General features: G+C 41.2%; 1 protein-coding gene across 1 annotated transcript in view; it reads left to right on the top strand.

Annotated features, from left to right (window-relative positions):
- The window catches only part of PGBD5 (piggyBac transposable element derived 5), a 172,575-nt gene that overhangs the window by 114,275 nt on the left and 34,073 nt on the right, over positions 1-24,227 (top strand). The window lies entirely within an intron of this gene.

Genomic DNA, 24,227 nt, shown 5'->3' with positions numbered 1-24,227 from the left:
TGGCCCCAAGACTTTCCTATCTCCACTGAAAACTCCCATCCTAACACTGACAACATTAATAATTAGCTTCTCTGACTTTGGCAATGTGAAATCGCTGATACATAGAACAGTGGCAAAAAGTTTAACCAATACCTCTGCTTTGTAAGAAGCCAACTCCACATTTCAGCTAAAATGGCCTTCTTGTTGCTCCCCAACATTCCATCTTCTTCCTTTTTGTCCTTGTGTAGCTCTCTCTTCTCCCCCAACTTCCTCCAGTGCTTGGAAAACACTTCCTCTTCCTCTCCATCCACCCTAGCTCCCTTTAGGTCTCAGCTTAAGAAGCACATTACAAGGCCTTTTCTGATCACCTTTAGTTACTAACCCCTTCCACCCATCTAAATCACTTTGTATTTACTTTGTCCATATCTTGTATTAATTTATCTGTGAACATCCTATTTTCTCCCTAGTAGAATGTAAGCTCCTTGAGGGTAGGGATTTGGTAACTTTTTTTTTTGTCTTGATATCCCCAGGACCTAGTATGTGCCTTATTCACACTGAGCACTTAAATGCTCACTGAAAGGGGAAAAAAAAACCTACCGTCCTATCTCTGGGTCCTATCCAGAAAGCACTGGTAGCTTAATTCCAGTTGGGAAAGCTGCTTTCTGGTGACAGCCTTCACAATGGTATTTCCCAGATAGCTAAGACCTTGCTGATCAGGTGTCTTCCCCACCTTACTCCTCCAGAGGCACCTCCCCAAAGGCAACAGGTTAAATGGAGACTCCTGTTGTTTAGTGCCTTTGCTCCTTTTGCCTACACTGAACGGGGATTGTCCTCTGATTCAAAACCCAATTCAGTTTTTCAAGAAATATTTCTTGCTCTCTCTCCCTCTGTTTTAACAATTCAGCTAGCAGCTTCTGTGAGGGTTTAAGATTCACCCACAGTCAGCACCCAGAAAGCTGCCAACAGCGCAGGTTTTTCGATCTGCTTAAGCAAGAGAAGCAAGGTGAAGGGGTTGACAGGCTTACTTTTAATTCAAATATCATTCAGTTAGTTCAGGGGAAAAAACCAGCACCCTGAACTTCAAAACGAAATGCAAACAAATTACAAACATCAACAGACTTTGTCTGATTCAAATCCCAACACATAGTTACCAGAGTTCAACAAATTTCAACATCCGGCTTTACAAGCTGGAGGGCTCCTTAGGTACAGCTGCCTGGAGTCTCCTCATCAACACCATCTCCAGAGCCCGGCACAAATGGCTCTGTCCTCCCTTCTTATAGGGCTTCAGACATCAAACATCATCTGAATCACCAGAGCTCAGGCTCTGGTGATCGGTTCTTGAGTTGGCCCCTCCCCTTAGGACCCTGGGAGGTTCACATCCACATGGATTATGTTAACACCTAATGGGGTTTGGGCCTAGGGCTTAGCACCTAGTAAAGCTCACTGAGATAAATTGAGTCACTCAAAGAAAACAAAGGCCATTCTGGATACACCCTCTTTCACTTTCTTCTCCATCCCCCCCACCCCATCTCTTGGTCTCTCTCTCTCTCTCTCTCTCTTTCTTTCTCTCTCTCTCTCCCCCTCCCTCACTCCCTCCCACCACACACGCACACACATACACACACATGCACACACATACACACATGCACATACACACACGCACACACACATACACACACATGTACATGCACACGCACACACACACAAGAACTATAATACAAGTTAACATGGAAAGTGCACTCAGAAATATCCAACATTTTATGTGATGAAATTGTTCTTTAAATTAAATTTTATTTTTTCAATTAACAAGCATTTAGTTTCTTTCCTTTTTATGTCCCCCTCACTGTAAAAGAAAACCAGGAAAAACAGAACTCTTAAAACAAATTCCTATGATTCAATAAACACTTAAACAACACCAAGTCAGCATAAGAAATTAAATGGGAATTTTGGGGGAGTTTTGTGGAAGTTGCAGATGGCACACAAAAGCCAGCAGATGACACAGAAAAAGTTTAGAAACTCAGAAATGCATAAAATATATGTATAGTATTGTATAATACAAACTCAAATTTTACAATAAAGTACTATAAACACACCATAAAAGAAAAAAGAAAAAATTCAGACTTCTTCTCTGATACGAAGGAAGGGCCAAAACTTTTTACACAAATTTTCCAGTTGTGGTGATGCTGTGCTCCCAACCCCCAAGATATGGAAAGGATAACTGTATTATGTACCAGGAACTGTTGATAGGACCTTGCCCTCAGGGAGTTTTTGGTTTAATAGGGAGAAAAAACAAATGCACAGGGATAAGTATCATACAAAGGAGCTCGAGATGAGTGCAAGGGGAGAGGGTTGGGCAAAGAGTGTGAAAAATTTTGAGGAACGAGAAGTCATTTTCACCTGGGAAGGTAAGTGAAGGAATAATGGAAGAGGCGACATCCAAATTGGGCCCTAAGGGAAGGAAAAGACTTGGAGGAATAGAAAGGGGAGAAGAGGTGTATACAAAGTGGTTATAATGAAAATGGAGGACAAGAGGGTTTTGCTACAAGATGGAATACATGAAGGGGAATAGTGTGGAAGGATAGCTTGGAGTAAGACTGTGGAGGACCTTAAATGTTAGTTTATGCTTGGTAGGTGATAGGAGTCATTAAAAATTTTAATAGAGCAGCAACATTAAAGTATTGCATTAGGGAGATTACTTAGGCAGCATTGCCAGGAGGCAGAAAGGCCAGTTAAGTGTTCATTACAATAATTTAGGTAAGAAAAGATGAGGGCCAGAAGAAGGCTAGTTGCAGTGGGAATTAAAAGAAGGAGATACATTTGAGAAGTAGAAAAGGGAGGAAAATAAGAAGATAGATGTGAGGGGTAAGGGAAGGCAAACAAAAATCACCTTGAGTTTGCAATCATAGCTAAATGAGAGTGTGCTGCAACCACCAATGGAAATAGAGAATTAAAGGGAGAATTAAGAATAAAGAATTAGAGGGAGTGAACCCCTATCTGGAAAGATAAGGAAAGGGAAAATAATCTGTGCTGCAGTTAGTTAAAGCAGATAAAACCTACACTCTGGTTTTGTTCATTTCTCTTTCCTTGACTGTCAGGGACAATGAGAGTGCTATAGCCGATTATGACATGCCACCTGTTTTCTCAGGGTCTGCTGTTTGTTTGTCCTTTGTTCTCGAAGAGGACCCTGACTTCAGGGAGGTGATGCCATGACATGCAAGTGAATTGGATTTAAGTGAGGGAGGGCTGCACAAAGTCACCAGCCTCACTCTCTTCCCTGGAACCATCTGGGTCCAGTGGCAAGATACAGATCAGAATGACTGGAGATGGCCCCAGATACAGTGGGAGACCTTGGCCTCTTTAATCTTCAGACTTTAACTGGTCTCACTTTGACTGAAGCAACACCCATTCAGTGATTAAGGTATCTAGGGAGCTACTGGAAATGGTTTAGTGGGCTCTTCCAGCAAGTTCCAGGTGCTTCCTCTAACCAGTTAAGGTCATGATGTCTCTGAGAACATCATGGCAAGAAGCCTCATTTAAACTAACCTTGTCTCCTGGTCAGTGATTGTATGAGGATTTATCTAGGAATCACTGAGGTACAGGACCTTGATGTATGAAAATTTACAATTCCTGGTGCTCATCTATTTCCCTCTGCAGCTTGGAGGCTGGTCTGATCCATTCTGGCCCTGTTGCTGTCTACCTGTACCCTCCATAGTGGGCAGCTTGGAAGTCTGGAAGAATCTAGATATTGGAGTAGAGGAAGGAATTACACACTGTGGGACCTGTGCTCAAGTATCTTGCCCCATGGGGTGAAATATTTACATCTCTCACCTTGCTGCCACTGATGGCCATCTTATATTAGAGTAGGTAAAGATGATGAAATGCCTCATGGGCTGACTATCCCTCCGATCCACCAGAAAGAGCCTACTTGGGGGGATTGTATTTTGTCCTCTTCACATCTGGCAATAATTGTCTAGTTATCTGAGCTTTCTTAGCAAGTGATTTTTGGGTCAACAAGGTGGTTTAGTGGCTTGAGTGCTAGATTTGGAATTGGGAAGATCTGAGTTCAAATCTTCCCTTTTAATGTAGCTTTTTGCCCCTAGACATATTACTGGCCTCTGAGATGCTTTTTCCTCATCTGTAAAACCTGTCTAACAAGATTGTTGTGAGGATCAAATGAAATAACATATACAAAGTGCTTTGCAAAGGTTCAAGTGCTATATTAATGTCAGTTCTCCTCCTCATTATTATTATTATTAATTATTATTATTATTTTGGGGTCAGATAGAAAAAAGCAAAAGGAGTCAGGAATGTGCATGAAGAATTTAGAGGATTTTCACCCCCAAATTTGGACCATATCAATCAATCCACAGCATTTATTAAGCATTTCTTATGTGCCAGGCATTGTGCTAAATGGGGACACAAAAGATAAGAATGAGAATAGTCACTGTCCTAAAGGACTTTGCATTCTGTCAGGGAAGGCTTATCTTAAATAGATACAAAGTGATGCGGGGAGAGGGGGAAGGGCACTAATAACTGGAGGGATCCGGAAAACCTTGGTATAGAAGTTGGCACTCTATAGCTGGCATTTATATAGTACTTTAAGATTTGCAAAGCTGTTTACATATGTTAAGCTGAGATTTTAAGAGGTGGAGATAAAGAAGGAATGGATTCCAGAGATGTTGTAGAGGTGGAAACAGCAAGATTTAGTAAACGATTGAGTGAGTGAGGGTGAGCAATCAAGGTTAATGAGGATGAGTTAATCAAGGTTTTGAACTTGAGTGACTGAGAAGATGGTGGTAGCCTAAACAGAAATGATAGGGGTTTGTGAAGGGAAAGAAAATTAGTTCTATTTTGGGCATGTTGAGCTTGAGATGCCTATAGGACATCCAGTGTGAAATATCCCATAGAGCTTAAAAGAAAGAGATGGCCTGGGTATATAGGTCTGAGAATCATTTGCTTGGAGACAATAATTAAACCATACGCCAACTTTATAAAGAGAGTGCTGAAGCATGGGATGGGGAAAATGCTGATTGTCTCTGTCTAATATGGTGTCTATGGAGTGTGACAGCACTTTTGGGTAGGCCTGGCAGGATCTGTTTCCAAGGTTGAAATTATGCTGGCCTCCCACTCTTGTGTGGGAACATTGGGTTATTGCCTGGGTAAAGGTCACCAGTTAATTTTCCAAATTCCTTTCCTACCCTGAGACATTCAAGCTCAAAAGTTGCTGCTGCTGAGCTGAAAAAGATTCATCATCATGACAAATCAGGTGTATGGCCTGTTTTTACCTCAGCAGGATGGTATAACATAAAGAAAGAGAAGTGAATTTGGAGTCAGAGAAGACCATGATTCTCCCCTGTGACCATGGGTGAATGACTTGATCTCACTGAATCTTTGTTTTATCATACATAAAATGGGAATAATGCCTATTACCTCAAAGGGTTGTTGGCAGAAGCAGTATCTGTAAAGTGCCAGCTCTTAGCATAAAATCGAGGGAACTGCCTGTGTAAAAGCTAGATTTAAAGCTAGAGGGAAATTTAAAGATCATCCAATCCAACTCCCTCATTTTAAGGATTTTAAAGTCACTTTAAACTGAGGCCTACAGTGGGTAAGTGACTTGCCCAAAATCACAAAGTAAAAGTCACAGTTTACGCACAGATCCTATGACTCCAAATTCAAAATTCTTTTCACAACACCATGCTGATCCTCCTCATTTACAGGCTGCTTTCTAGACCCCACGGATTTGGTTCCAGGTTGGGGGTGGGTCGGAGATCCAGCCTAGCCCTGGGGTGTAGATCTAAGGGATGTGTCCAGGTGTATCTGACCTGGAATACTAAACTCATTCTTGAGCAGGTGTTGTGCTCTCAGGTAAGCTCCAATAACCATCTGAATGAATGTCCAGGAGCCAGATCAGACAATATAAAACAGCTCTTCCTTTTCTGGATCCATGACCCCATATTTGTATTCACCATTTATTATTCAAGTCTTTGCATCCCTTAAGAGGGATGTAATAGATAAATTCATTCATATAATACAGTAAACATCTATTAAGTGCCTATTAAGTACCAGGCCCTAAGCTAAACATTGGAAGCACTGTGCTATAAAGACTTGTCCTGAGAGTCAGGAAAACTGAGTTCTAGATCTGACTGACCAATATTGGCTATGTGATTTCTAGACAACTCAATTTTTTCAGTGACCCAGGCCGGAAGTGTCAAACATGAGACCCACTAGCTGCATAGTGCTGCCTGCAGTACTTCCCAGTACAGCTTGAACCAGATTAAAATGTAACTGGAAAATATTTAACAAAATAAATAAAAGTACAACAAAACATAGATAATGTTCATATGTGGTTTTCTAAGTCAGTATATGGCCCATAGGAATCCTTCTGTATGGTTTGATGGTGCCTATTTCAATTGAACTTGACACAGCTACCCGAGGCAAGTCTCTAAGACAGTAAATTACAGAGCATAGATTGATCTTCATGGTAGAGGGGATTTCCTCATTAGGAGTTCCTTTTACTGATGAAATCATAGGTTCAATCAGAAAAATAAAAGAGTTTGTCCCCCTTAAGTTGCACTTTCAAGAGGGCCATGTCTGTCAGATCAGCTCCTCTATATAGGGTCATATGCAAGTCAGCACTTAGGGAGATAGAATGGTACAATGGAAACCTCAACAGGCTTTGGGTCTGTGGATCTGACTTCAAATCCTAGTTCTCCCATGCACTCCTTGTGTGTTGTTCACTCATTTCAGTTGTGTCCAACCCTTTGTGACCCCACTTGGGATCTTCTTGATAAAAATACCTGAGTGGTTTTATCATTTCCTTTTCCAGCTCATTTGACAGATGAGGAAACTGATGCAAACAGGGTTGAGTGACTTGCCCAGGGTCACGCAGCTAGTAAATTTCTGAAGCCAGATTTGAACTCAGGAATATGAGTCTTCCTGGCTCTAGGCCCAGTGCTGTAATCCACTGTAGCCGTCTAGCTGCCTTACTCCTTGTGTAACCTTGGGCAAGTCATCTCTGTGGGATTCAGTTGCTTTATCTATAAAATCAAGAGTTTGGACCAGATGACCGCTGATGTCTTTTCCATTTCTAAATCTATGAGCTTACTTTATGCTTGATGAGAGTCTTGTGACATCATCTCTCAGGTTCCCCATCTTTAAAAACCGTTTCAGCTGAGTCTTGAAGGAAGTGAAGGATTCTATGAAGAAGTTTAGGAGAGACCACATTCCAGGCATGGGGGCAAATACTGCAAAGGCATAGAGATAGGAGAAAAGCAGCAAGAACATTACTTAGACTAAACCAGAGTGTGAGGAGGAAAATCATACATAGGCTGGAAAGATAGGTTGGAATCAGCCAAATGGAGGAATTTGTCTTTTTTCCTAAAGGCAAGATGAGGCCACTGGAATTGATTGAGTAGCAAAGTCACATGTGCTTAAGGAAAATCATGTGGCTGCTATCTAGCGGATACATTGGAGAAGGAGGAGCTTTGAGACGCGGAGACCAATTAGGAGGCCATTGTAATAGTCTAAATGCAAGGTGATGAGGGTCTGTGGTAAGGTGGTGACTGTTAGCAGTGAGAAGGGGACAGATGTTAGAAGTGTTGAAGAGGTAGAAACAGCAAAATTTGTCAACTGACTATGTGGAGGGATGAAGAGTGAGGATTCAAGGATAATGCCAGGTTACAAATTGGGAAGGCTGGAAGAATGGCAGAACTTTTCATAGAAATTGAAAAGAGGGGTGGGAAGTTTTGGGAGAGGGGGAGGATAGCCCAATGCTTTATGGATAGAAGATGCTTAATAATGTTTGTTGAATTGAAATGAGTGAATCTATACTTGAGGGCCAGGCAAAGGATAAGCTCGGTTATGATATCTGGAAGTCGAGGGAAAGAAGGAGAGAGAAGGGTCCATTATGGTCAGTGACATAGAGAAAGTCACAGAACATATCAATGGGAAAGCCCAATGTTTTGGGCTTTTGTTTTCATATTGATAGACTCCATCTTATTGCTCCCACTTGGAAAGTTGTCTAACTGGTGGAGAAGAAAGTTGGAGACATTTTGCTAAAGTAGTTTGCTAAAAGATAGAATTATTTTTATCAGGGTAGTGGTAATGGTGGTAGGAAGGCTTCTGATCTTTTACAGTCTGAAGTTCTCATGGATTAGTGCACTTGAATTCATTTCTAGAGAGATGACTCTTGATCTTAGAGTCACATGAAGGCAGTTAAGTCTCCTGTGCCTTGTAATCTGCTGAGAGAGCATGAAGTGAGAGGATTAAATCAGCATGGTGGCTCTGAAAAATGATGAATTCATGTCTTTAGTTTCTGAGAGTTAAAAAAAATATGGTGACATTATGCTTTAGTACTTCAAGTGGTCTTTGGTTTTATTGATGCCTAATAAAAGCTTGTTGGTTGATACTGGGTATTCCTTCTGTACAGAAGCAGCTCACATCCATTTCACACTTAAGTAGATATAGCAATCATTAAGAGTTAAGCCCCTACTCTGCATCAGATACTGCTCTAGGCACAAAGACAAAATACTTCCTGCCCTCAAGGAGCTTAAATTCCATTGGCAAAACAATATGCACTCCTATAAGCAGATATACAGTATATACAAAGTAATGCAAAGTAATTTATAGAGGACATATAATTATAATATTAATGAGCATTGATATAACACTTTAAGGTTTGCAAAGCATTTTAAAAATACTCTCTCATTCTATTCTGACAACCCTGGGAGGTATATGCTGTTATTATCCCCATTTTACAGGTGAGGATGCTGAGGCAGACACAGGTGAAGTGTCTCACTCAAAATCATACAGTTAGTGTTTTAGGCTGGATTTTAACTCCAGTCTTCCCAATTCCAGGTCAGGTGTTCTATTCACGTTGCACCTGGCTCCCTATAGATAGATGTAGGTGTAGGGGTCAGAAAAGGCCTCATGGGGGAGACAGTGCTGGAACTGAGTTTTGAATGGAGAATAGGCATTCTAAGATGCAGAGAGGGACAGAGGGACAGAGAGTTTTGAATGGAGAATAGGCATTCTAAGATGCAGAGAGGGACAGAGGGACAGAGAGAGACAGAGGGCATTGTGGAAGTAAAAAACAGGCTGTATTAAGACATTGAGGTGGAAGATTGAATGTTGGTCACTTCAGACCATACACAGACTATGTGAAAGGGAGGTAGGTTCAGTGAGTTGCTGTAACCAAAAAAAAAATCATCAGCTGGTGGTCAATACTTTGGTAATTAGTCTCTTTGCATGTACATGAAGCCTTTTCAGGTTATAAGAGCTTCTAGGGCCTGTACTCTACTAACCAAATGTTTGAAAACCTAGAATCATTTAGGGTCCATACCCCAATAAGAGTAGAACTTTAGTAGATAATGGTGAATTTATCAAAGGTTAAAAAAAGAATTAGATATGAGATCATGAAATTCATTTGTATAGGAGTTTGAATTTCAAAAATGTTAGTGTGCTTTTCCTACAACCCCTCTTTTTAAATTTATAGTATCCTTGTCCTTCTTCAAATTTCTTTCCAAAAGTTTCTTCCAAGAATCCATTAAAAAATGTCTTGTACACTTTGATATCAGTCTCCTTGTGTGGCATTATCTCATTCATCTTTCGTGGGGGTGTTTGTTCATGTCTAGCGGGATGGTGTGGACTTTGATGAATCAGATAACATTTACCCCTTAATATAGGCCCAGCCTATGTAAAAATAAGAATATGTAGCTGCTATGAGTTCTCAACAAGGAAACCCATGTCATCTACAATAGGCAGTGATTAAGGACAGGGAACTAAGTTCGAGTCCCACCTTTGATAAGTACTGGTTGTGGGATACTGGGCAAGTCATTTAAACTTTCAGTGCCCCCAAGTAATTCTTTAAGACCTTTAGTGGAATTATCACTAATTATTATTATTACTGTTAAAGGAGGGTGCCCACTGAGATCTTCCTAAACCAATAAAATCACAGACCCAGTTTGTTTGTTTAAACTGTGCTGCTACTTTTCATGATGAAAAAGCCTTGTCTTAATTTCTGCTCAGTAAAGTCTGATAGGATTTCTATTCAAGGAAGGGGAAGGATGAAATAGACATGCTAATTATTTGAATCTTTGTACGTTGTTCATGCCTTCAAGGAGTTTATAATCCAGTGGGAGAAGACGAATAACATACACATAGCAAGACTCTGGACATAGTCTCTCAACCCACACTCACACTAGCAGGTTGAGTTCCCAGAGCACAGCTAGCTAAATCACCCCCTTTAAAGTTCTAGGGCTATACTCACGGGGCTTTGGAGTTCTTCTAAACTATCATCTCCAGCTTCCATTCCAGTATATTCTCCTCCATATCAATGATAAGTGATCATCGTCCCCAATATCATTTGCCAGTGCCAATTATCATTTCTTCGGTGTTATTTAATCCATTGATATCTCATTGGTATCATCAATAAGTGATTAATATTGAATAGCTTTTTCAAAGGCATATTTACTGAAAAGCCATAGCAAGAACCGAAGTAAAAAAACACCTCCTCTGAACTAGGGCATATTTTAGCCTCTACTATCTCGGCCCCTAGGGTGAATGGGCCCAAACTTAAATTGGTTTCTAATAAAAATGTGTTCTAGCACATTCCAGCACACTCCTCGTATTGCATGACCCTCAGTTGCATCATGTGTCTGTTGAGTTCATCCAGTGCTAGGGTGCAGGCACCATGGCCATGGCGGTGTTTGCCATGTACTCCTATCACTGGACTTCTGGTGGCTCCTCCACCCTTTCAGAGCTCACAAGGTAGAAGTTTGGTCTGCTCTGTCTTGATATTCATTCACCAGAGAGCAAGAATGACCAAAAGCAAGGCAGCGAAGAAACAGAGGTACCATGACTTCATGGCCACATGTTAATCCCGGTGGAGGGAGAACTTAAACGTTCGATGCCCCCATGTAATTCTCTAAGACTCTAAGTTGAATTATTAGAGGAAGTTTATCACTGAGATCTTCCTAAATCAATAAAATCACAAATACATCTTTAAAGTGTATTCATGATGAACAACTCTTATTTAGATTTTTGTTTATTAAAATCTGATAGTACTTCTGTTCAGGGAAGAGGAGGGTTAAAGGCAGGGGTAAAAACAGCCAAAATATCTGCACCTGCCCCACTTGGAGGCTTACAACAGTTATGCCTCGCTCACTACCAGGGAAAAGAATGATCTAGTTTTTGTATGGAACTTTTTGTATGAACTCTTAGTTCTGAATTAGTAGCCAATGAAAAGGCTTTTCTTCACTGTGGATTAAGAGGACAAGAAATAGTTAAGATTAGTTCATTTATTTTTAGTTTTCAACAGTCATTTCCACAAGATTTTTGAGTTACAAATTTACTCCCCATCTCTACCCTCCCCCCCACCCCGAGATGGTGGGTATTCTGATTGCCCCTTTCCCCGGTCTGCCCTTGCTTCTATCACCCCGCTCACCCCTTATCCCCTTCCCCCTTACTTTCTTGTAGGGCCACATAGATTTCTCTACCACATTGCCTGTATATCTTATTTCCCAGTTGCATGTAAAAAACAATTTTTAACATTTGTTTTTAGAACTTTGAGCTCCAAATTCTCTCCCTTCTTCCCTCCCCACCCACCCTCCTTGAGAAGGCAAGCAATTCAATATAGCTTATACATGTGTCGTTATGCAAAACACTTCCATAATAGTCATGTTGTGAAAGACTTCATTGGCTATGATACTGCTACTAAGCAAAGCTAAGAAATAGTTATATAATACCAATGCGTGCCCTGAATGAGGGTTGGGGATGACTCTCCATCACATATCATTCATTTCCCAGAAGTCGGCTCACCAAACCTCCCACACAGGTTAGCGGCAGACAGAGACCCCTAAACATACTCTGAGGACCATTGACCAGTCCCCCATTATATAAATAAGAAAAATAGCTAGTAATCCAAGGGTCATCTTAATGTTACAGACACAAATGGGTAGCATAGCATAGTGGATAGAATGCTAGACTTAGACTCAGCAAGAAGCTAACTTCAAATCCCATTTTTTTGCAGGTTTCTATTGGCCACCCAGGCCTTCTATAGGAATAGTCACCAATATATTTAGCTTCCAGAGCACTTGAGCCCATCTGTCATAATGCAGCCTTTAGGTCTGGCAGCTTTCTCTTTCCCTCACAGTTTGACCTGAGATTTCTGGCTGCACTTCTCATGTTGGCAACATGTTTTGGTGATTTGGGGAGGGGGATGTGGAGAGGAAACTAGCTTTGGAGTGAATGAATTGTTGATTTCAGTGTTTCTGCTGACTGCCTTGAGCATGTGCTACTCCTAGAGCTCCAGATTTTCATTATATATTGGTCTTTAGTATTAATGCCCTTGGCCTTGACCAACTTTTGAAGTAAGGGGCTGTTGGAATCTCTATCCTACAAAGACTTGGAAAATTCCTCGTTGCTATGGATTACATATTCTTAGAGCTGTAATATGTGTGTATGTATATATGTGTGTATACATACATATACATATAGACATGTATGTATCATATATACATGCATGTGTTTATTTGTTTCTATACACACATATATTGAATACCTATGATACTCCAAAGAGACTCGTCAAATGACTAGTCAAGATTATAAAAATACGTACTCAGAAAACTCAAGTTTATCTAGTGATTAATATGGATATATCCATTGCATATCAATAAGGATGATCCAACAGAATATGTAAAATTATATAGGATGAATTTTAAAAAACAATCATCCCAGTGTTTACACATAGAAAAGAATATTGTCCATCCATTCTTCAAAGGAGTCACCTTGGAAGGTTATACACTTAATGCAACAGTTCTTCCTTTGCTCTGATCCTTTGTGAAGCAGGTCTATTGAAACTGCTTCCTGGGCCTGTAGCAGAGATTTTTTTTAATACCCTTAATGGTAGCTGATCTGTGTCCATTGAAGGTGGTTTGATTTTTTGAAAGAACTAAGAGTTATTTGGAGCCATGTCAGAGGTCATTGTCCATCTTGAAGGTTTGCCCAATTAATCCTTTGTGTCTCCTGGATGCCATTTTCTTTCTAACTCCTGGATCTAAAACCACTGTGACTTCAGCTCCCTTCCAGATTCCCTAGGAAGAACATGTAACCCTTTGATTAAAACCCTTCCTCTCCTGCGATGCTGAGACATGCTGTTTGCTTACCTCTTTGTACCAGGCTGGCTGGAACCTGGAAACATGCCAGTGTTCAGAATAAATACATCCAAAGACGGCAACAGTATTATCTAGCACAGTGGTCTCCATACCATTTTGATCACAACCCTTATCAATGAATATACATGCATATATATGTATTTGTGTGTGTGTAGAGAGATCTATAGGCAGATAAATAGATACATGGAGTTATATTTTTAATCATGCATCTCCAGCATGTGAATATTTACTTTATATGTTATTTAAATATACTACCATACTAAAAATCATGTGCATTTAAAACTTACACAAAATAGAAATTGAAAAGGATGAAATAAAGATGAAATGATATTTGATCTTAGAGTCAATAGGGAGTGAACTGAAATTTATTAAGTAGGAGAGAGACATGATCAGACTTTCACTTTAGGAAAATCCCTTTGGGGGGCCTAGAATACTCTGCTTTCTCACCTCTTCCCCTTGATTTCTCTGACTTCCTTCAAGACCCAGTTACCATCATTTTCTATCTGCCCTGCTACTAATGTCTTCCCCTCTGAGATCACCTTCTGTCTATTTTCTGTGTGTAACTCATTATTTGCATGTTGTCTCCCCCCTTAGAATGTGAACCCCTGTAGGTCAGGGACTGGTTTTGCTTTTTCTCGTATTCTCAGGGCTTAGCCCAACACCTATTATCATAGTAAGAACATGATTTCATTGGCAGACCAAGAGGCCTTGAAGACCAATTAGGAGGCTGTTTCAATAGTCAAGGGGAGAGATGGTGAGGTCTTGAAGTTGGGATCTGATTGGATATGTCACTGTTAGGAGTGGGGTTGACCTCTGGGGGGCGGGAGAGTGAGGAGTTGTGGATACCAGCAAATTCGTGAGCCTGAGCGACTGGAAGGATAGTATTACCCTTAACAGAAATAGAGAAATTCATAAAGAGGGATGGATTTTAGAGAAAAGATGATATAAAGAGATCTGTGGTACAGTTCATAACCAATCCATGCCTGCTCATCCTGTGGGACTTACTCTATCCCACCAAAAAAATAAAAGAGCTGGGTCAAGGCTCTTTGGGGCAGCTAGGCGGCACAATGGATACAGCGCCAGGTCTGGAGTCAGGAAGATCTGAGTTCAAATTCAGCCTCAGACACTTACTAGCTGTGTGAGCCTGGGCAAGTCACCTGTTTGCCTCAGTTTCCTCATCTGTCAAATGAGCCAGAGGAGGAAATACTCCAGTATTTTTTTGCCAAGAAAACCTAAACTGGGTCACAAAGAGTCTGACATGAATGAACAACAACCACAAGAATCTTATCAGCCATAAACCCAATAATCGCCACAATCATAAGGTGATGAGGGAAGAAAGGGCAGGTCAGGTTGTGGGCATCCTGGGGTGGAAAATTTTACCTATCCAACTTCTGCAGGTGCCTGAGTTATAGTTAGGTTATGTTGTCCTGAGGGCCTGACATGGCTAGGGGATACCAGTGGTATGACAGAATATGGTGGGAGGAAGTGGGAAGAGGGATCTGTGTTGAAAAATCATGGGTGAGGCATGTGAAGTAGTTGTTGGAAACAAGTCCATGATTGACTATTGTCAGGAGGAAATCCATCTCGCCATTCTCTGATTAAATTATCACACACCCTTTGGAACCATGCCACAGTCTTGCACTTTGGAGACCACAGTTCTAGCATTTAACTTCACACAAGAAGTGCTATGCCCTTCATATCCTGAGGATCATTGACCATTTCGTGCTAATGCACTCTTCTCCTAAGAGGGAGAATCTGCCCAAAGTCACTGGCATCCCCAAGAAAGCACTTCACAATATGTAGATTTCAGCATATTTGAGTGAATCAAGGATAGCTGGAAGAATCAATTAACAAGGTATACAGCTGCCAGAAGTTCCAAAGTTGCCTGGGTCATTCCCACAAGAGAAGTTTTTGCTATCAGCTGGTCTCTCTAAAAGCGAGTTTATGTTGGTCCATTTCCCAGAAACCAGATATTCACAACATCACTCCTCTGCTGGACCTTAATTGATTGGGGCTAATTAGAGCTCTAAACTTAATGGTCTGAGAGTACTGTGGTGAACATAGCCCATCCTTTCCTATAAGCCAACTGATAATCGTCGTAAAATCATGGAATTTTTAGCAGGGGAAGAGACCTTAGAAATTATCTATGTACAAAAAAACAAACCAAAAAAAAAAAAAAAAAACCAAATAGGGGCAAGCTAGGTGGCGCAGTGAATAGAGTACCAGCCCTGGAGTCAGGAGGACCTGAGTTTGAATCTGGCCTCAGACACTTGACACGCTTACTAGCTGTGTGACCTTGGGCAAGTCACTCAACCCCAATTGCCCCGCCATCCCCCCTACCAAAAAAAAAACAAACCAAGAAATTATCTATGTACATGTACATAAGGTGGAAAGAAGCTCAGAGACCATCTATTCTATTTAGGCAGTGAAGTTGATCCAGTGGATAGACTGCTGGACTTGGAACCAGGAAGACACTTACTAGCTATTTGGCTCTGAGCCAGTCACTTCACTTGTCTGCCTCAGTTTCCTCAACTGTGAAATGGGGATAATAATAGCACCTCTCTCACAGGGTTGTTGCAAGGATCAAATGAGATAGGATATATAAAGTGTTTTGCAAACCTCAAAGGGATATATAAATATTACTGGGCCACTGACAGTCATCTTGACCTTTGTCTTGCCACTGGACTTAGATGACTGGAGGAGAAAGGGAGGTTGATGACTTTGCTCAGCCTTGCCTCATTTAAATCCGAATCAGACAAAAGTCAAAACATTCCTCTCACAATGGCATTGGTCCTTTTTGAGAATGAAGGACAAACCACAGCAATGGTATTAATACTAGCTATTCCAATACTCTCATTTTCCACTTGTGGAAACAAGCCAGGAAAGTGAAGCAGCTTGCTGAAGAACACACAGGTAGTAAGGCATTCATTTCACAGAGAGAAAGATGAGGCTCAAAGAGGCATTACGAGTAACCAGGGCTTGAACTCAGCTCCCCTCAATTGCAGTCCAATATTCTGTTATCCCACTTTACTTTCTTGACGGCTCCTATCTTAGAAACAACCCCAAAAAACTGAGGCCATTCACTGGTTGTTTTTTTTTTCAGTAAAATATGAGGCCAAGTTCTCAGCTGAGTGGGGAGGGGGAGGGGAGCTATTAAAGCTTCAGAGGAGAGATGAAATATTTTGTTTCTTTGTTTTTTTGAGGGGGGAGGGCCAGGCAATTGGGGTTAAGTGACTTGCCCAAGGTCACATAGCTGGTAAGCATGTCAAGTGTCTGAAGTCAGATTTGAACTCACGTCCTCCTGACTCCAGGGCCGGTGCTCTATTCACTGCACCACGATGAAATATTTTGAAAAGCCACTATGGTGACTGGAATAGAGAGTCAATTAAGGAAAGTCAAGAAGGATTACTTTGCTGCAGTGAGGGTCCTGTTGAGACAATGTAACATGAGTTTGTAGTGGATCCAGTCAGCACGGTTTTGTGATTTTTCTTCAGATTCCTCAGAAGCACACAAGTAGGAGTGAAGGAAAAGGATCATGAGAGAAATCTTAGGGTGAAGCTTGGCAGAGCAATGTCAGTGATCGTTTAAGGGGAAAAGGTGCTTAGAAGAAGAGAGCTGAACTGGTTCACCAACGGGTCAAGATAGGGCAGTGAGGAGCATGTAACTAGAGCAGGGGTGATTTGCCTCAGAAAGAACTGATCAATCAAGAAACTAGACATTGAAGAACAGGGTTCAGGGTTGCAAGGCAGTGGGAGAGATGCAATGGCAATAGATTGTGATCAGATCAGGGAATTTCAAAGTTCATGGACACAGAAATGGCTTGTTGATGGGTGATGACAAGATCAAGGGTTTGACCAATGAGTAAGTTGAAGAACTTTGAGATTAGGGTATTTAAGAGAGCATTAAGTATGTATATTGAGGTCTCCTAATATGAAGGTGGGAGTTGGGGAGGAGAAAAAGACTATGAACTAGTCATTGTCTTTTGGAAATGCTTCCTGACACTGACTGGCCTCTTTGCAGCTTCTAGCCATTGGTCCTGGTGTGCCTCTTTAGGGCCATACAAGTCCAGTCCTTCCTCCATGCAACAGCCCATCAGATTCTTGAAGAAAATTATTAAATTCTCCTGAGTCTTCTTTTCTCCAGGCTAAACATGCTCAATTCCATCCAAAGCATATGCAAAGGCAGAGAGTTAGAAGACTGTTTTGAAGGATAAAATACATTTATTACAGAACATTGTTTATAAGTGGTTAGGTAATACATAGTTTTTGGTTAATATATGTGTGCACAAACTTAAAATCATAGAAGTTACCTGTGAGTTCATTTAGTCCAGTCCCCTCACATTTCCAAATGATATAATATGCATCATTCAGTGGAAAGTGTAGGAGACCTGAAGCCAAAAGCCATGGGTTCAACTCATGGCCCTACAGTTTTCTAGTCATTGTAACAACAATGTTGCTAGCAGCTGCTGTGGCTGTGTAAGGCCAATAACACTAGCACACAGAAGGGCTGCCAACACAGGTTCTTTGATCTGCTTTTCTAAAGAAAGCAACTTTAAGGGGTTAACAATCTCACTTTAATCAAACATACATATATCATTCACTTAGTTCAGGGGGAAAAGTCAGCACCCTGAACTTCAGGGCAAACACAAATAGAAATTACAAACAGAAAATATCAACAGATCAAATAACACAATTCAACAGACAGTCTTTGTCTGATTAAGATGTCACATACATAGTTACCAAAAAGAGAAGCACCAACATCTGAGTTTTCTTCAAAGCCTGGGGGAGGCGTGCTCCAGCGGCTACCCAGAGTCTCTATACCAACATTCTTCCAGTGAGTGAGAGCCCCAAACAAAATGCTAACCTCTGAGTTTATATGCCCTTCTTAGGGCCCAAAGGCTCCGCATCTAATCAGCAAAAGGGTGTGGGCCTGGGGCTTTGCACCTAGTAAGACTTAATCAAAAGCACTTGATTACTTTAGCATTCTAAAAGAGAAAACAGTAAAAAAAAAAATCCCACCCTGCTTAACATTACAGTCATATGACCTTGGGTAAGTCACTTAATTTCTCACCCTTGGTTACTTCATCCCTAAAATGGAAGTGATAATTTGCTTTACTTAGAGAACCTCACAGGGTTGTTTTGAAGCTCAAATGAGATATTGTGTGTGAAAGGTACTTTATAATAATAACAATATTGGTAATAGCTAGCATTTGTATAGTGTTTTAAGGCTTACAAACATAAAGTCTTCAGGGTGTGGTAGAAGAATCATGGCATTTATCACCTAAGAACCTCAGTTCTAATTCTGTCTGTGATACAATCTTCATCTCACCTTTGTGGATTTTAGTGTTCTTCTCCTCATCATCTGGTGAGGTCAAACCAGTTCATCTCTAAGGTCCCCCCAGAGCTCTAAATCTTATGACCTGCCATATAAACAAATTGTCTATTGTTATTAGAGGAATCATGGTTTGCTAAGAAATGCTGGAGACTTGGGTTTGAGTCCCACCTTAGACACTTATTAGGTGTGTGACCACAGGAAAGTTGGTTAATTTTCAGAGCCTTGGTTTTCTCATGTGTAAAATGGAGTTGCAATCCTCAAACAAATTGAACAGGATTAGGGTGAAGAAAGCTCTTTGTAAACCATAGTGTGCTCTCTAAATGTGAGTAGTTGTGTCATTATGGCCCAAGGTCACCCAGCTCATTAGTGATACCGATTGAACCCCAATCCATTTTTCCAAGGCCATTGTCATTTCTTTTCATCAGCATAAATAGCTGCATTTTAAAATGTCTTTGCACAGTGTTTGTTCTCTGGGAGAACAAGGTTGCACTGGGTAATTAGAAGAGGAAATTCTAAATTCTACCACCCAGAATCTTAAGGTTCCTTAGAAGTTTGCTTGGGTCCTGAAAGGAATTTCCAAGTGAAGGTGAGCTTTCTCTTTTTTGCCAAATTCCTCCATCTTTAAAGACTACAAAGATGTAGTTTCTGAGGCAGTTTCTCTTCTCTGATATCTAAATTGCAATCTCTCCTTTATCCCATGGAAGCCAGAGCCCATGTACATAGACTACCCCCACAATGAACAGCACAGGTGCTGCCCCTACAGGCTGAAAATGTTCTACATTTGTTTTACTGGGATGGGATAAGAAACCTTCCAAACAGAAAAGAGAAAATGTCACCCCCTCTCTCAGTACCCTGTTCTTCTCACTCTGCTTCTCCCCTGGTTTCTTCCCACCTGGCTGCAGACATGTTCAGTTCATCCTGATCTGACAAAACTTACAGTAACTCTTATCACATCATATAAATTACATATATTATATACATATAAACATATGTAAATATATCACTACATATTAATATAAATTATATACAATGTTATTTAATATATTAATGTGTGTGTGTGTATGATCTCTTGGTGGTCAACCTTTTGTTAATAAGAGCTCAGCCAGGCTGGTCTTAGACAACAGGCACAGAGTTAGTTGCCACATGCATACTTGAAGCCCTTCTATTTGGTAGGCCCTGCCTGTGGTCCACTGACAAAGATGATGATGATAGCATTTATATAGTAACTTTACATATGTTATTTCATTTCATCCTCCTAACACCTCCATATGGTGTTTATTATTATTATTTTTCCAACTTTACAGATGGAGAAACTGAGGCAGATGAACACAGTGAGCATCAGAAGCAGGAACTGAACTCAGATCTTCCTGACTTCAAATCTAGTATTCTAGCTCCTGTGCCATCTGGTATATAAGAACCCCTGCTCATTTCCATGCCACAGTAAAGCATCAGAGTCATAAGCGAATAAGGTCATAGATGGAGAAAAGGAAAAAAATTCAACATGATTTGGCAACAAATTAGATATAGTGGATGAAGGAAGAGGAAGAATTAAAGATGGCTCTGAGGTTTTGAGCCTGGGTGATTGGGATGCCATCATATGAAATAGGTTAATTGAGAAGAAGTACAGATTTAGGGGGGAAGAAGAATAATTCCATTGTGATCATGTTGAATTTGAGATGTCAGTGGAATGTGCTGGCAGAAATGTCTTGCAGACCTGAAATTCAAGGGAAAGATCAAAACTAAATATATAGGGGGCAGCTAGGTGGTATAGTACATAGAGCACTGGCCTGGAGTCAGGAGGTCCTGAGGCCAAATTTGGCCTCAGACACTTACTAGTTGTGTAATCCTGGGCATGTCACTTGACCCCAATTGCCTCCAAAACAAAAACCCCCAAAACTAAACTAAATATATAGTTTGGGGAGTCATCCATTTAGAAATGGCAATTGAACCCATGGAAACAAATGAAATGAACAAAGGGATATTATAAAGACAAAAGGGAAGAGGTCCTAGGACCGAGCCTTTCAGGAGACCCACACTTAGAGAATGAAGGAAGACAATAAGCCAGCAAAACAAATCAAGAAGAATGGGGCAGAAAATAAGTAGAGAAAAAGGAAGCCATAGGAGAAAAAAAACACGCAGGAGGAGGGGGTGGTTAATAATGTAAATGCTGCAGAAAGGTCATGGGAGATGAGAACTCAGAAAAGGCTATTAGATTTCAAGATTAAGAGATCGCTGGTGACCTTCACGAAAACAGTTTCAGGAGAGCAGTGTGATCAGAAGTCAGATCAAAAGGAACTGAAGTTGGTAGATGGTGAGGAATTGTGAAGGCTCCCCTTTCTAGTAATGTTAATAAGAGATAAGGGGACACAAGGCATTTAAAGCCCATGGAATTGATCAGCCTTAGAGTGGTGAGGCAAACACCCTGAACTTTGCCCTTTGTTACTGTTAGCAGTTATTCAGACAATGCAGATCTTAGCAAGTTCAAATTTGTTTTCTGTCCAAAGGCAGTCTAAGCCTTGGATACAATAAGGTTGTGTAAAGCCTCTAGGCCTGGAACAGCCTGGACAAACTGGCGCCACACTTTCAGTGTGAACAATTACTCCTCAGGAATCAGCAAAAAGCACAGAATCAGGGCTTGATTTATTGTCTTTTTGATTGTCTAGACTTAAGACGGTGATGGAAAAATGTGATTAATGCAAACTAAACTTAAAAAGTGTTCTATATTTTCAGAGAACCAGTTGTTAAACATTTACAAGTACATCCCTACTTGTCTGTGTCTCTGGAGTGAAAGTGAGACACCAGAATTTGGGGGTGGGGCTGGGTTGCCTTCTTAATAACTCCAAGTTCATTTCCCTTTTGAGGTAAGGCCAAGGGTGGTGGCTGTGAATCTTGGACACTATAGAGGGCTGGGAGTGGGGAGGCAAGATTAACTAGAAAATGGGAGAATGGTATTGATTGTTTATGGACTACTTAAATCCTTTGCGTGTTTTCTGAATGTTCAAAGAAATAAATAAGAGAAGAAATAAAAATCTATCCTGTATCTGACATGCACTGTTAAACCAGTTTACAAAAGCACTGGAGACATTTTACACACATATGTAGAAACCTAGACATGTGCTAACAAGGGTGGGGAACCTGCAGCTCAAAGTGTGGCCTTCTAGGTCCTCTGCTGCAGCCTTTTGACCGAGTCCAAGTTTTACAGAACAAATCTTTTTATTAAGGGGATTTGTTCTGTGAAGCTTGGATACAGTCAAAGGACTACACATGAGGACCCAGAGGGCCACATGTGGCTTTGAGGCCACAGGTTCCCCACCCCTATATCCAAGCTATATTATAAGGTTCCCAGGGAGGAGAAGAAAAAAAGAAACTCAGCAAAATAAGCCAAAGAGACAGGACTTTTGGCTATTGCCAAGATTTTTTTTTCCTGGTCAAAGTCTTTATTGATTTAACTAGCAACAACCATTGCTGAGAGTTTTCCTAAGTTTCTAAATACCTGTTGGTTTTAAAGGACTTTTAAAAAAACAAAGCAAGAAAACATCCCACATGCCATATGGAATTACACAGAAGTTCCCAAAGGATGTGACAGGCAGCCCCTGCATTCCATCAAAAATGAAGGATAATGAAAAGAAGGGGAGTAAAAGGCATCAGTGCAGTCACCAGAGACATAAGTATGAGATGGTATGTTGCCAAGATTCTTGGCTGCTGCCAAGATTAAGTCTGGTTGATTGCTTATCCTGTAGCTAGCTTGTGTGTGTGTATCTATTTATATGTACACACATGTACATATACATATGTACGTATGAATACACGTACACACATATATGTACTTGCTTACTGTCTCCTCATTAGACTATACGTTTCATGAAGGCAGGGAATGTCTTTTGCCTTTTTGTATCTCTGGTGCTTAGCATAGAACCTGGCACATAATAGGCACTTAATAAATGCTAATTGATGGACCAGCTGCCTGGTTTCCTCTGAGCTGCTGGTTATAATTTATCTGAGGGAATGGCGGGGTCAAAGGAAGGTTATTAAAAAAAAGTGTGTGTGTGTTTAAGATAAGGGAGACATGAGCATGTCTTTAGAAAGAGGCAAAGGATACACTAGCTAGGGAGATGTTCATTATGAGTATCCAGGACAGTACAGAATTCATGGAACAAGTAAGCCTTGGCAAGGAGATAAACCACCTCATTTCCTGAGACTAGATAGAAGGGGAAAAGAATATGTGAAGATACACAGAGATTTTCAGGTGTAAAGGAAGGGAAGGGAGAGAACACCATGGAGGATCTCAGTCTTCTCAATGAAGTAAGAGATGAGGTCATCTGCTGAGGGAATGGTGTGAAATTGGGAGCTTGAGAAGGGGCTTGAAAGAGACACTGTGAGCACTACTATAGGGAGTCAATTTGAGAGGAATAAACAGATTGTCGTGCAGTGATGAGGACCCATTTGACATTAGATATTAAGAATTTGTAGTGAACTTGGTCCTTATGCTTTTGTGACTTCCCAGGAGTACGAGCAGAAAGTAGATATTAAGGATGACCTAGGGTTGAGCTTTTAGCAGGGCATGAAGAGCAAAAAAGCAAGAGAGGAAAGAATGGAAAACAGTGCCTTTTTTGGTTCATTCTAGGTTTGAAATTGAAGGCGTGAAAATGAGGCCAGACCAAGGTTGACAGGCTGAGAGAATTGAGAGGTATTATGGGACCCAGGGTTTTTGTGAGGATGAAGAGCAAGTTTAGGAGGCTTATTGCAATGAGAGAGGATAAAAGGAGAATGTGAAAAGGGAATTCCAGAGTTCAAGATCTTGGAAGAAGAACAGTTTTGGCTGATAATGAGGTCTAAGGTATGATTATTCTAATGGGATGTTAAAGTAAATGAAGGTGGAGGTCATGGGACTTGCAGAGCTTGATGAACTTGGAGACTAAAGTGTTCCAAAAATCATCAACATTCATTACCAAAGAGGAGGGTACAGGTTGAAGAAGAGAAGAAGACTGTGAACTAGGTACTGAACTCTTTGAGAAAAGAGAGGGTGGATTTCCGGAGCCAAGATGGCAGCTGGAAATCAGGGACTTGCATGAGCTCCCACCCAGATCTCTCCAAACACCTATAAAAATGGCTCTGAACAAATTCTAGAACTGCAGAACCCATAAAATGGCAGAAGGAAGCAGGGATCCAGCCCAGGACAGCCTGGATGGTCCCTCGGTAAGGTCTATCACACGGGGCTGGGGAGCAGAGCAGAGCCCAGCATGGGCCGCGTGGACCAACCAGACAGGGAACCAGGCAGAACAGGCCCTAGCGCCCTGAGTCAGTGAGCTGTGGCAGTTACCAGACTTCTCAACCCACAAACACCAAAGATAACAGAGAAGGTTAGTGGGAAAAGCTGCTGAGACAGAATGAAAGGAGTTCAAGGTTCAGCCTCCACCCTGGAGGCAGTGGAGGTGGTGCAGCTACAGAACTACAGCTGCAGTTGCTTCTGGCCCCAGGCCCACCCTGTGGGAGGAATTAAGTGGCAGATATGAGAGGGAGTGCAGAGCTAGCTTAGATCTGAGTCCTGTCTGGGTTGGCGGGTCTTGGGGGAGGAGGAGTACTGGTGTGGCAGAGCTTGCTGTGTACCTCTGAAAACAACAGTGCAGCCCCTCAACCTTAGGACAAAGTATTCTATACTCTACAAGCAGACATTACCTGATGAAAAACTCAAGGGTCAAGTAAGTTGGCTGGGAACATGGCCAGGCAGAGAAAACAGACTCA

Source organism: Trichosurus vulpecula, chromosome 4, assembly GCF_011100635.1.
Source record: "Trichosurus vulpecula isolate mTriVul1 chromosome 4, mTriVul1.pri, whole genome shotgun sequence".
Taxonomy (NCBI): domain Eukaryota; kingdom Metazoa; phylum Chordata; class Mammalia; order Diprotodontia; family Phalangeridae; genus Trichosurus; species Trichosurus vulpecula.
Note: the sequence above shows the minus strand (reverse complement) of the source record. Positions and strands in the feature narration are given on the sequence as shown.